This window comes from Neoarius graeffei, chromosome 15 (assembly GCF_027579695.1).
Source record: "Neoarius graeffei isolate fNeoGra1 chromosome 15, fNeoGra1.pri, whole genome shotgun sequence".
Taxonomy (NCBI): Eukaryota; Metazoa; Chordata; class Actinopteri; order Siluriformes; family Ariidae; genus Neoarius; species Neoarius graeffei.
This window is the reverse complement of record NC_083583.1, coordinates 70,128,014-70,138,832: the sequence shown is the minus strand read 5'-3', so window position 1 is coordinate 70,138,832 and position 10,819 is coordinate 70,128,014.

Sequence of the window (10,819 nt, the reverse complement as noted above, 5' to 3'; positions counted from 1 at the left end):
GCGAGCGTCTGGTTTGTCACAGCCGCGTTACAGAATATTGTGCCGACATGCAGACGGTGGATTACACGGAGCTACAGGTGGCGCTTAGCAGTCAAGGACAGATGCTTGGACATCACCACCAGCGTTTCGACTCCATGACCCAGTCTATCCAGAATCCTATTCAGCAGCAGGGTGAGCAGCAAAAACAGTTAATACAGATCGCCGAAAGCATGAAAGAAATCACAACCCAACTCCAATGACTCAAGCCCCCCAGTGCACTTATGGTCACTAACCAGGCTGCCCCCCCCATGACAGGTACCTGTTCATTTGTTGTCAGCAAGCTGGATAAATTTGATGGCTCACCTAATCAGTGTAAGGGGTTTCTGTTACAATGTTCTATATTTTTTTCGAATTCCCCCCAGAGCTCAGACAAGGCTCGCATTTCTTTTGTGATTTCTCACCTTATGGGCAAGGCCTTAGATTGGGCTACCGCAATTTGGCCCATTGTCCAGTTCGACACTTATGACAATTTCATTAAAGAATTCAACATTGTTTTCAATCACACCAATGAGGGTTGCTCTCAAGGGGAATTACTCACCCATTTACATCGGGGTAATCGCTCAGTGTCGGACTATGCCTTGGAATTTCACACTCTTGTGGCTGGGAGTGGTTGGAATGAGCTGGTGTTACTGGTAACATTTTACAATGGTTTGAACCCTGACATACTAGCAGAGATGGCATGCAAGGACGACGGTCTTTCCCTAGAGAAGCTGATTTCCCTCGCCATTCACCTGGACCAACTGAAGCACGGGAGAGGTCTGCATAGATCCCCTATGGCTCCAGCTGCTGCACTGGCTCCTCGTCGCCCATGTCCACTACTGACCTGGACTCCTAAGGAGCCAGAAACCCCTGAGCTCATGCAGTGTGACTCCTTCCATTTGTCTGCAGAGGAGAGGCAACAATGTCTCCATGAAGGACTGTGTCTTTATTGCGGAGCTGCAGGTCACCTACTAAGTGACTGTCAAATCCACCGACGCAGCACTTTGGCACCGACCTCGGGAAAGCGCATGGAGCCTGCTCCATGTGCTAATGTGGTGAGTGCACCCACTAAGGGGTTGGTCTCCAAGTCCTTCCTCCTGCCTGTGACAGTTAACTGCCCTTAGTATGTCTGTGTGTTTTCAGCACTCATTGATTCCAGAGCTGAGGGGGATTTTATCCACGCCGAGCTGGTGGAGCAACTCCAGATTCCTGTGGAGCCACTGGAGTCACCACTGAGACTGACTGCTGTCGATGGGGATCCAGTTGGAGAGGGACTTGTTACCTGGGTCATGAAACTCATTAAAATGACTGTCAATGCTTTGCATTCTGAAAATATTCTTTTTTTTTTGTACTAAACACTTGTGAGTATGCAATTATTTTAGGTTGGTCTTGGTTCAGAAAACATAACCCTGTGATATCCTGGTCTGACAAGGAAATACTCTCGTGGTCCAGTTACTGTTATGATCGTTGTCTCACGCTTCCCAGAGCTCTGGTGTCGTCTACCAATATAGAAAGCCCCAATGACAATGTCATAGTTTCCATGCCTCCCGAATACAGTGATTTGCTAGAAGTGTTTAGTAAAAAGAATGCTACCAAACTTCTCCCTCATAGAGAATGACTGTTCTATTGAGTTACTAGATGATGCGGTCCCACCTAAATCTAGGGTTTACCCACTTACTCAGGCAGAGGAGAGAGCAATAGAAGAGTATATTCAGGAGGTCTTACAACAGGGTTTCATCCGTCCTTCTACTTCCCCCGCTGCTGCAGGGCTCTTTTTTGTCAGCAAGAAAGACGGGAGACTTAGGCCCTGCATTGACTATCGTGGGTTAAACCAAGTCACGAAACCATATTCCTACCCATTGCCCTTAGTTCCCGTAGCGCTAGAACAACTTCGTGGAGCACATATCTTTACGAAACTTGATTTAAGAAGTGCTTATAATCTAGTCCGTATAAAGGAAGGTGACGAATGGAAAACAGCATTTCTCACCACTAGGGGGCACTACGAGTATTTGCTAATGCTCTTTGGGTTGCACAATGCGCCGTCCGTATTTCAGGCTTTCGTTAATGACGTACTCCGGGACATGCTTGGCAAATATGTCATTGCATACATCGACAATACTCCCCAAGTCTTGAAACCCATATTCGTCATGTCCGTTCCATCCTCATGTGTCTGCTTGAGAGTTAGTTTTTCATTAAAGGAGAGAAGTGAGTTTCATCTCCCTTCTACCTCTTTCTTAGGTTATGTCATCAGTCCGGAAGATGTCATTATGGACGATGAGAAAGTGAGAGCTGTAACAACTTGGCCCATCCCTACGTCCATAAAAGACCTCCAACGATTTATTGGGTTTGCTAATTTCTACCGTTGATTCTTTCGTAACTTCAGCAGTCTCGCAGCTCCCCTTACCACCTTATTGAAGGGAAAGACCAAGAGACTCTTGTGGAACCCCCGGGTGCAGGAGGCGTTTGAAGCCCTCAAGGTAGCCTTCACCTCTGCCCCCATCCTGAAGCATCCTGATCCCACTCAGCCTTTCGTGGTGGAGGTGGATGCCTCTGAGGTAGGCACTGGGACGGTGCTGTCCCAGCGCATAGGTGACCTTGTAAACTACATCCTATCGCCTTCTACTCCCACAAACTGACCCCTGCCAAACGTAATTACAGTATCGGGGATAGAGAATTGTTGGTTATGAAATTAGCTTTCGAAGAGTGGCGCCATTGGCTAGAGGGAGCGATGCATCCCTTCCTCGTGTTAACAGATCATAAAAACCTAGAATATTTACTGTCAGCTAAACGGCTCAACTCTCGTCAGGCCCGGTGGTCCCTCTTCTTTTCCCGGTTCAATTTTTCCATCTCTTATCACCCCGGTTCCCGTAATACTAAAGCAGACGCTCTGTCTCGCATATATCCCAGTCTCGAAGCCTCCTTGGAGTATGTACTACCCCCATCCATTTTAGTTGCCCCCATTAGATGGGAAATAGATGAAGAGATCAACCGAGAACTATCTGTCACTCTTGTCCTGGAGTCCTGTCCCGTAGGAAGTAAATATGTACCCACTCAATGCAGGGATAAGTTAATAACCTGGGCTCATTCCTCTCTGTCATCTGGCCATCCTGGTGAGACATGTATGCACCAGTTATTATCTGGCAGATATTGGTGGGAGAATGTTATCTGATATCCATAGGTTTGTCTCCTCGTGCACCACCTGTTCTAAATGTAAAACACCCAAAACCCTCCCTGCCGGTAAACTCATGCCCTTGCCTATCCCTTCTCATCCATGGTCACATGTAGCAGTAGACTTTGTCACTGACCTGCCCCCTCATAGAATTACATGGTCATTCTGACCACTGTAGATAGGTTCCCGCGTGGAGTTAGATTTGTCCCCTTCGTTACCCTACCCACTGCCTTTCAGACAGCTGAAACCCTTTTAAATCATGTGTTTCATCTATTTGGTATCCCAGAAGATATCGTGTCCAATCGAGGGCCCCAATTCACCTCACATGTCTGGTCTGCTTTCTTTGAGAGACTGGGGGTTAACATCAGCCTCACTTCCGGTTACCACCCCCAGTCTAATGGTCAATGTGAGAGGGTTAACCAGGAACTGGGAAAGTTTTTGAGGCTATACTGTCATGAAAACCCAGCCGATTGGTCAGACTATTTGCCCTGGGCCGAAATAGCCCAAAACTCATTAATCAGCTCTGCTACATGTCTCACACCCTTTCAATGCATGCTGGGTTACCAACCCCCTTTAATGCCATGATCGGCCATGCCCTCTGACAACCTGGCCGTGGACAATTGGATGCAACGGAGAGAGCAGGTCTGGGAACAGACCCATCAGCAGATCGAGAACGCCGTCTGCTGACACAAGAGGATGGCGGATCGCCATAGAGGGGACACCCCTACCTACCTCCCTGGTATGAGTGTGGCTGTCGACCCAGGACTTCAAGTTTCCTGAGGGAGGTAGAAAGTTATTACCCAAATACATAGGACCGTTCAAAATTCTCCAGTGAATCAATGAAGTTACATACAAATTGGATCTGCCTGTGCATGACCGTGTTTCTGACTTTTTTAATTCATCTCTCTTGAAACCTGTTGTCCCAGGTCCATTGGATGAGGTCACACCTGATGTCACACCCCCACCTCTGGTGGACGTAGAAGGTACCCTGGTGTATGCTGTCTACCGGTTGCTGGACGCCAGAAGGAGAGGAGGGACTCTGCAGTACCTTGTGGACTGGGATGGCTATGGGCCTGAGGAGCGTAGCTGGGTTCCTGCATGAGATATCCTGGATCCGGGGTTGGTGGAGGAGTTCCATCAGCATCATCCAGAGAAACCCGTGCCTTGGCCTAGGGGCCGTCCCAGGTGCCATGGGTCCAGCCCTCCTGGCAGTCTGCACAGCAGTGGTCCCAGGGTTGTCTGCAGTGACAACCTTCTGTCCAGCACCATGGCAGTTCTGATGGCTTGCTCAGGAGTGTTCCCGGCAGCATGGGTGGTGGTCGTTGTGGTTGCCCTCATCCCTCAGCCTCCTTGGACTCCTTGGGGAGGGGGTACTGTCATGCTCCCGGGCTCACCTAACACTCTGGACTCCACTTCCCACAATCCCACTCACACACCTGACACTACCACATGCACTCCATCAACCAACCCAGAGTCACTTCCTAGAAGTGGCTCCCCTGAGTTCTAATTGTCATCACCTGTACCTTTTTGTTTGTCTGTATTTATACCCCTCTGTTTGTTTTGTTCATTGCACAGTATTGCCTCCATATTTCCATGAGCCTACTGAGCATTTATATTTCTGATTGCGTTTCTGTGTTTTACCCTTTTTGCCTTCCGGTTTCATCCTGTCTTTATCTGCTCATTTCTCTCGCTTCCTGGTTTCTCGATCTTCGCCTGTTTCTCAACTCCAATTTGCCTCACCCTTTTGTTTATCTTGCCTGTGTTTTCCTGATTTCCGGTTCTTGGACTATTGCCCATTTCATTACCTCAATTTGTCTAGCCCTCATTAATTTGTTGGATTTCTCAGTATTGACCTGGCCTGGCTATTGTACATTGTCTTCTCTCACTGTATATTAAAAGGTTGAGTTTATTCTTAATCCGTGAGTGTCTGGTTTGTCACAGCCATGTTACACTGTGTCTGTGTGGGTTTCCTCTGGGTGCTCTGGTTTCCCCCCCACAATCCAAAGACATGCAGGTTAGGCTAATTGGTGGCTCTAAATTGACTGTAGGTGTGAGTGTGAATGGTTGTTTGTCTCTGTGTCAGCCCTGTGATAACCTGGCGACTTGTCCAGGGTGTACCCTGCCTCTCGCCCATAGTCAGCTGGGATAGGCTCCAGCTTGCCTGTGACCCTGTAGAACAGGATAAGTGGCTACAGATAATGGATGGATGGACTTCTTGCTGAGACAAAAAGGAAAAACTGTGCTCTTCTGGTTTGTCTGCTAAATCAACAGCCAGACTGAACATGCATAAAAGTTGCATGCTAAAAAGCCAATTCACTAATCATTAAGTAGCTACACAGTGTCCATTTCAACATTGTAATCTCTCTCTCTCTCTCTCTTTGTCCCACAATCTTTATTTTTAACTGCCTGTGCCATTGTTTTATTTAATAGAAATAAGGCAATGCATGCTGTGTTTCAGGGTAATATTGCCACAAATTATAAACTACTCTAATCACATCCTTTATATATATATATAGATCAGCTGGATAGTACAGTGGTAATGCTCACTGACTACGACGCAGGAGATCGGGGTTCGAATCCCGGTCGGGGCAAAACATCATCCAGTAAGGGTCCTTAGGCAAGACCCCTCATGATATATCGGCCTACCTCAGGAATGAGTGAAGACATAACTGATAGAGTCATACCGGCTCAGACGTCGCCCGGGTCAACAAGGTCTGCGTCAGTTGCTAGGGAACCAGGGCAAACTGATGAGAAATGGGCTACTGGAACAAGACATCGATGGACGAGGAGAGAAAATACGGAGTTGCTGGAATGCTACTATACAAGCAGTCCCAGAGAGAGGGGATACATGCAGCGAATGTGGGACCATTGGATACTTCAAAACCCACAATCAAGGCTAACAAAGAAACAGCTATTAGCCCAGTGTTCCAACATCCATAATCGAAATCTACTATCACAACTAGAGATTAATGAAATACAACAACGATGCTACGGCAAGGGGGAGCCAGGAAGACAGGTCAGTGGGGAGATGTCATTATCCCCACAACCAGAGATTGGGTACCAAGCCTCAACACAAGAGCTGCTGACCTGAGAAGGAAGATCGTGACCCAACTGGAAACCTGAAGACAGTCTCCACAAGAACCATCACTGAGACCAACAAAGTGGGCTCGGGACATAACAAACAGTATCCACCATGGAAGAGACGATTAGAGGCCAAGATAAAGGCAGCACGGAGAGAAGTTAGCCAGCTAGCTGAACTACAGAAAGGGAACATGGTGAATAAAGGGGCACCCAGGAAGTACAACTCACTCTCCATACCAGAGGCACTCGAAACTGCCAAACAGCGACTAACAGCTCTGGCCACCCAGTTGAAGAGATACACCAAGGAGGGAGAGGCCAGGAGAATAAACAAGCTGTTCTCCAGTGTACTCTCAGTGGCAGGGGAACAACAACCGGTCAGACCCACCAAGAGCTGAGGTGGAAAAATACTGGAAAGACGTATGTTATGTTAAGTATGCCTTTCCAGGACCTAAGAGCTGACCACAGCAACCTCCCAGAACAAGAACCAGTAACCATCTCAATGAAAGAAAGAGTGTCAAAGATGAAGAGCTGGACAGCACCAGGCCCCGATATGATCCATACGTACTGGCTGAAGAAGCTAACTGCACTCCATGAACGCATAGCAGCACAGATGAACCAGCTGCTGAGGGATGGAACCCTCACCAAGGCAGGACAGTCCTAATCATGAAGGACCCCCAGAAGGGACCCATCCCATCCAACTACCGGCCAATTACCTGTCTCTGCACAACATGGAAGGCCCTGTCAGGCATCATTGCGGCAAAAATGAGTAAGCATGTGGCTCAATACATGAGCGAGGCACAGAAAGGAATTGGCAGTAACACCAGAGGAGCCAAGCACCAGCTACTGGTTGATAGAACAGTCGCCCGAGACTGTAAGAAGAGACAGACCAACCTGTGCACTGCCTGGATTGACTACAAGAAAGCCTACGACTCAATGCCACACACATGGATACTGGAATGTCTGGAACTGTATAAGATCAACAGGAACCTAAGGACCTTCATCCAGAACTCAATGGAAATGTGGAAGACAACCCTAGAGGCCAACTCAAAACCCATTGCCCAAGTCAACATCAAGTGCGGCATATACCAAGGAGATGCGCTATCACCACTGCTGTTCTGCATAGGCCTGAACCCCCTCAGTCATATCATCACGAAGAGCGGCTACGGGTACCGATTCCGTAGTGGGGCAACAATCAGCCACCTGCTCTACATGGATGACATCAAGCTGTATGCCAGGAACGAGCGAGAAATAGACTCGCTGATCCACACCACCCGGATCTACAGCGATGACATAGGGATGTCATTCGGATTGGACAAGTGTGGCCGGATGGTCTCAAAGAGAGGCAAGATGATCCAGACTGAGGGGATTGACCTACCAGAGGGCAACATAGGTGATATCCAAGACAGCTACAAGTACCTTGGCATCCCACAGGCTAATGGAAACCATGAAGAAGCCACAAGGAAGTCAACCACAGCCAAATACCTCCAGAGAGTAAGGCAGGTCCTGAAAAGTCAGCTGAATGGTAAGAACAAGGTCCGAGCCATCAACATGTACGCACTACCAGTCATCAGATACCCCGCTGGCATCATAAACTGGCCAAAGGAGGAGATAGAAGCCACAGATATCAAGACTAGAAAGCTCCTCACCATGCATGGAGGGTTCCACCCCAAGTCCAGCACCCTGAGACTATACACTAAGCGGAAAGAGGGAGGCCGAGGGCTAGTGAGCGTCAAGACCACGGTCCAGGATGAAACATCGAAAATCCGAGAATACATCAGAAAGATGGCCCCAAAGGATGAACTGCTAAGTGAATGTCTCAGGCAGCAGAACCCTGATGAGAGTGCAGAGGAGGAGGAGGAACAGACAACCTGGAGAGACAAACCCCTACATGGTATGTACCACCGTCAGATAGAGGAAGTGGCTGATATCAAGAAATCCTACCAGTGGCTGGATAATGCAGGACTGACAGACAGCACAGAGGCACTAATCATGGCAGCACAAGAACAGGCCATAAGCACAAGAGCCATAGAGGCCAGGATCTACCAGAGTAGATCAGACCCAAGATGCAGACTGTGCAAAGAAGCCCCTGAAACAGTCCAGCACATAGTAGCAGGGTGTAAGATGCTAGCTGGATCAGCGTACATGGAGAGGCACAACCAAGTGGCTGGGATAGTATACAGGAACATCTGCAACCAGTATGGAATAGAAGTACCCAAGTCCCAATGGGCCATACCACAGAAGGTGGCTGAGAACAACAGGGCCAAGGTTCTGTGGGACTTCAGCTTCCAGACTGACAAACAGATCCTGGCTAACCAACCGGACATAGTAGTGGTGGACAAAGAGCAGAAGAGGGTGGTGGTGATAGATGTGGCGATCCCAGCTGATGCCAACATCAGGAAGAAGGAACATGAGAAACTTGAGAAGTATCAAGGGTTGAAAGAGCAGCTGGAACGGATGTGGAAGGTCAAGGGTTGCGTGGTCCCCGTGGTAGTGGGGGCACTTGGGGCAGTAACCCCCAAACTGGGAGAGTGGCTCCAGCAAATCCCAGGAACAACATCTGAAGCCTCAGTCCAGAAGAGCGCAGTCCTAGGAACATCGAAGATACTGCGCAGAACCCTCAAACTCCCAGGCCTCTGGTAGAGGACCCGAGCTTGAGGATGACATGGATACCACCCCCCCGCCGGGGGTGAGAAGGAGATTATATATATATATATATATATATATATATATATATATATATATAGCTCATCCAGCCACAGTCCAGGCTGGATGAGCTTATGCAATCACGCGTCGTCCGTCTGTCATCGTCTGTCCACAATTTGCAAAAATCGCTACTCCTCCTACAGGATTGATCGGAGTTTGATCAAACTCACAATGTTCCCCAGGTGGGTGTGCATAAAAATTGTCAAGATGGTGGCACCACTGGTCATATTTACGATTTGATGGGCGTCTGAATTTTTTGGGTGACTCATCACATTAAACACTAATGGTCATAAACTGCTGGGACGCTTTCACTCAAACTTACCCAGAAGACTCTAAAGACAGATTCAAACAAGAATTGTTCACCAGGTGATGCTACCTACCATGGATGAGGCTACAGAGCGGTCGCGTGCAATTTCATGAAAATCACTACTCCTCCTACAGGAGTGATCAGATTTTGATCAAACTTGTATGGAATGTTCCTCAGGTTGGTATGTATAAAAGTTGTCAAGATGGTGGCACCACCTGTCATATTTAATATTTTATGGGCGTTTGAAAATTTTGGGTGACTCATCACACCAAACACTACTGTTTGTAAACTGCTAGGATGTTTTCATTGAAATTCACCCAGAAGACTCTGAAGACATAGTCCAACAAGAATTGTTCACCAGGTGGCACCACCTGCCATGGATGCGACTACATGGGGGTCATATGCAATTTCATAAAAATCGCTACTCCTCCCACAGGATTGATTGGATTTCGAGTGAACTCACACACAATGTTCCCCAGGTTATACATAATATTTGTCAAGGTGGTGGTGCCACATGTTATATTTATGATTTTTGTGGACATTTTAAATTTCTGATGACAGATCAAACATTTTATGGGTGATAATTAAAAGATTGAGCCTCGAGTGTCAAGGCTTAAATACCATAAACATATGCGCTATTGTCCGTGCTGGTATCCATTATATTGGGTTTATCACAGTCAGCTATCCTGTTCAACAAGTTTGCAATGATTTATCAATTCTAATATTAGTTCTTTAAGCCGTTTCCATGGGAAAACGAGTGGTTGTGATGTGAGCCATTATTAAGTTAAGCAGTTCAAAACAAACAGGCATTTTAGACAGGTTTTAAAAAAGGGAATATTTTATTATACATTTTCTTATGTTTGTGCAGATATGCATACCACATCTAAAATGCTAGCCTTTCTATACTTATGCTAGTAGACAACAAACCTACCTGTAGGCTGTAGCTGTATAATATGTCATCCAGGGGCAATTTCTCAGAGACAACAAGGGAAGCCGAACTTCCCCTAAAATTCTCTCCCCAAACTGCGGCGTCTACGACGTTGAATTCTCATTAAAACAATAACTTGCATAACATAATATATGCCCAAGATTGTATTTACGTTCATAACTATCCCTATGTCATCCTGTAACTTATTTGAGTGATGTCTGACGAACTTGAAGTTCGCTACGAGAATCAAACATTTTATCCGTTGCAGTCTACGAGATGGCTCTGAACGGCCAATTTCGGCTAGTTGTTATTGGTTAAAATCGACAAAATTGTCACTTCCAGGGAAGCCGGGTATCTCTGGGGGTAAACGGGACATGGGAGGGCCAAGAAGCCGGGCTGATAAAGGATTATTGGAGGTGGTGTTTGAAAGACATGAGGAGGGCGGTCGCTGTACTTCGGCGTCGGCGAGGAACACGGTAAGCATGATCAGTCAGTCCCTAGCGGATGTCGAGAAAGTGTAGTCATGTGCCAAAGTGCTGTCCGAATTTCTTTTCATATAAATGTTTCTTCTCATTGATGTCTCTGTACATTACTCTGTAAATAAATGTAAATA